Genomic DNA, 4,138 nt, shown 5'->3' with positions numbered 1-4,138 from the left:
AGAAAGAAAGAAAGAAAGAAAGAAAGAAAGAAAGAAAGAAAGAAGGAAGGAAGGAAGGAAGGAAAGAAGGAAGGAAGGAAGGAAAGAAGGAAAGAAGGAAAAAAGAAAGCTAAGTAAGCCTGGGGAGCGAGCAAGCCAGTTTTCAGTGTTCCTCCATGGCCTCTCCCTTCAGTTCCCTCTAACAAGTTCCTGCCTTGGCTTCCCTTAAAGGGCAGTGACTCAGGACATGTGAGCCAAATAAACCCTATCTTTACCAAATTGCCTTTGATGGTGGTATTTTATCCCAGCAATAGCAACTCTAATCAGGACAGGATCTTTGCCAGACTGTAACATGAATAACCTCCAGTTCTTGTCTTAACAGCCCTCATTTTTCTCTGAAGCCTCGCTGGCCTGGCCTTTACTGCCCATGTTCCTGCCAGCCTCTGGTCTTCTGACAATGACCTAGAACTGCCCACTGAGCTCTGCTCATGACTGTGTGCGCATGTCTACTTTGCTTCTCCAAACTCTGTGAACTCTTCTGCATACTGGTTCCCAAGGCTTCTGAGCACACGGCAGGCAACCTTGCTTCTCCGTGCCAGTTTTCCTAGTCACTCAGGGCCACCTTTCTATCACTACAACAAAATTCTGGAGATGAACAATTTAAAAGAAGAAAGCTTACCTTGCCTCTTGGTTTCATTCCTTAGCATCTTGGCCCACTGCTATTCCTAGGGTATATATTATGATGGGGAGACTAGAGCAGAAAGGCCCTCCTTTATCTCATGGTGCCAGTGAAGTACTGAAGGAGAAAGGACAGGGCAATATATTCTTCATAGGCCTACTCTATCCTAATAGACTCCACCTCATACGGTTCCCATTGGCTTCACAGGTCCAAGGAACACTGATGGTCTGGATACCATGCTTCAACTCATGAACTTCAGGGGGACATCTAAGCTCTAAACCATGGCACATACTATTTTTTACTGTTGTTACCAATTTTTGTTTGTTTGGTTTTTTGTTTAAACAAACTATCAGCTGGGTAGTGTTAAAAATAAACTTAGCTGGGTGGTAGTGGCACACACCTTTAATCCCAGCACTCAGGAGGCATAGACAGGCAGATCTCAGGGTTCGAGGACAGCCTGGTCTACAGAGCAAGTTCCAGGATAGATAGGGCTATACAGGGAAACCCTGTCTTGATAAAAACAATAACACACAAAACAAAACAACCAATCAAGACGAACCAATCAAACAAACAGCAACAACAAAAAACAAACCCTAGGTTCATAGTCAGTACACTCCAGGATGATTCTGAATTTATCATGCAGCCAGGGCTGGCCTCAAATTCTCAATCCTCCTGCCTCAACCTCTTACGTCTGGTGTTGCAAGAATGTGCTACCATGGCCAGTGTTGCCATCCACATCCCCCAAAATATCAGCTAGCATATCATCAGAACTGCCATCTATGGTAGGCCCTCTAAGTGCCACCTGTGTTTTATGTAGGAGGCATTCTGCTAATTAATAGGCTACGGATCAGAAATGGACTTTTTTTTCTGGTGTAATTGATGGCTTTGTGGTTAACATGATAATTGAAATGACTCTCACTGGTGAAATTAAAGACAGTTGAGGCATGCGGATGGGCATATTATTTGAGAATATCTCCAAATGCACATTGGAACAGTATAGCAGAGTGTATTGAGAGCAGAGTATGGTGGCTCTTGCTGTGATCCCAGCACTAGAGAAACAGGAGAATGGTGAGTTCAAGGCCAGCCTGGAAACTTGGTTTTTAAAAATTAAAGAGAGGGCTATGCACATACTTGCAAAAATGATGTTACTTCTCTCTCTCTCTCTCTCTCTCTCTCCCTCTCTCTCTTATTAGATACTTTATTTACATTTCAAATGTTATCCCCTTTCCTAGTTTCCTCTCTGAAAATCCCCTATCCCTTCCCCTCTCTCCTTGCTCCCCAACCCACCCACTCCCATTTCCTGGCCCTGCATTCCCCTATACTGGGGCATAGAAGCTTCACAAGACCAAGGGCCTCTCCTCCCATTAATGACCAACTAGGCCATCCTTTGCTCATATGCAGCTAGAGACATGAGTCCCACCATATGTTTTCTTTGATTCGTGGTTTAGTCCCAGGGAACTCGGGGGGGGGGTACTGGTTAGTTCATATTGTTGGTCCTCCTTCAGCTCCTTGTATACTTTCTCTAGCTCCTTCATTGGGGACCCTGTGCTCCGTCCAATGTCTGACTGTGAGCATCCACTTCTGTATTACCCAGGCACTGGCAGAGCCTCTCAGGAGACCACTGTATCAGGCTCCTGTCAGCAAAATCTTGTTGGCATCTGCAATAGTATCTAGGTTTGATGGTTGTTTATGGGATGGATTCCCAGGTGGGGCAGTCTCTGGATAGTCATTCCTTCAGTCTCTGCTCCAAACTTTTTCTCTGCAACTCCTTCCATAGATATTTTGCTTCCTTTTCTAAGAAGGATCGAAGTACCCACACTTTGGTCTTCCTTCTTCTTGAGTTTCATGTGTTTTGCAAATTGTATCTTAGGTATTCTGAGTTTCTGGGCTAATATCCACTTATCAGCAAGTACATATCATGTGTGTTCTTTTGTGATTGGGTTACCGAACTCAGGATGATATCCTCCAGATCCATCTATTTGCCTATGAATTTCACAAATTCATTGTTTTTAATAGCTGTGTAGTACTCCATTGGGTAAATGTACCACATTTTCTGTATCCATTCCTCTGTTGAGGGATATCTGGATTCTTTCCAGCTTCTGTCTATTATAAATATGGCTGCTATGAACATAGTGGAGCATGTGTCCTTATTATAAGTTGGAACATCTTCTGGGTATATGCCCAAAAGTGGTATTGTTGGATCTTCCGGTAGTACTATGTCCAATTTTCTGAGGAACCGCCAAACTGATTTCCAGAGTGGTTGTACCAGCTTGCAATCCCACCAGCAATGGAAGAGTGTTCCTCTTTCTCCATATCCTTGCCAGCATCTGCTGTCATCTGGGTTTTTGATCTTAGCCATTCTGACTGGTGTGAGGTGGAATCTCAAGGCTGCTTTGATTTGCATTTCCCTGATGATTAAGGATGCTGAACATTTTTTTAGGTGCTTCTCCACCCTTTGGTATTCTTTGTAATTCTCCATCAGGTGAGAATTCTTTGTTTAGCTCTGTACCTCATTTTTAAATAGGGTTATTTGATTTTCTGGAGTCCAACTTCTTGAGTTCTTATATATATAAGATATTAGCCCCCTGTCAGATTCCAATCTGTTGGTTGCCTTTTTGTCTTATTGACAGTGTCCTTTGCCTTATAGAAGCTTTGCAGTTTTATGAGATCCCATTTGTTGATTCTTGAGCTTACAGCACAAGCCATTGCTGTTCTGTTCAGGAATTTTCCCCCTGTGCCCATATCTTCGAAGTTCTTCCCCAGTTTATCCTCTATAAGTTTCAGTGTCTCTGGTTTTATGTGGAGTTTCTTGATCCACTTAGACTTGAGCTTTGTACAAGGAGATAAAAATTGATCAATTCACATTCTTCTACATGCTAACTGCCAGTTGAGCCAGCACCATTTGTTGAAATGCTGCCTTTTTTCCACTGGATGGTTTTAGCTCCTTTGTCAAAGATCAAGTGGCCATAGGTGTGTGGGTTCATTTCTGGGTCTTCAATGATTTACCTGTCTGTCACTGTACCAGTACCATGCAGGTTTTTTTTTTTTTTTTTTTTTAAATCACAAATGCTCTGTAGTACAGCATGAGGTCAGGCATGGTGATTCCACCAGAGGTTCTTTTATCGTTGAGAATAGTTTTTGCTATCCTAGGTTTTTTGTTATTCCAGATGAATTTGCAAATTGCCCTTTCTAACTCTGTGAAGAATTGAGTTGGAATTTTGATGGGGATTGCATTGAATCTGTAGATTGCTTTCAGCAATATAGCCATTTTTATTATATTAATCCTGCCAATCCATGAGCATGGGAGATATTTCCATGTTCAGAGATCTTCTTCAATTTCTTTCTTCAGAAACTTGAAGTTCTTATCATACAGATCTTTCACTTCCTTAGTTAGAGTCACACTGAGGTATTTTATATTATTTGTGACTATTGTGAAGGGTGTTGTTTCCCTAATTTCTTTCTCAGCCTGTTTATCCTTTG

This window comes from Mus caroli, chromosome 11 (genome assembly GCF_900094665.2).
Source record: "Mus caroli chromosome 11, CAROLI_EIJ_v1.1, whole genome shotgun sequence".
Lineage (NCBI taxonomy): Eukaryota > Metazoa > Chordata > Mammalia > Rodentia > Muridae > Mus > Mus caroli.
This window is presented reverse-complemented; position numbering follows the sequence as displayed.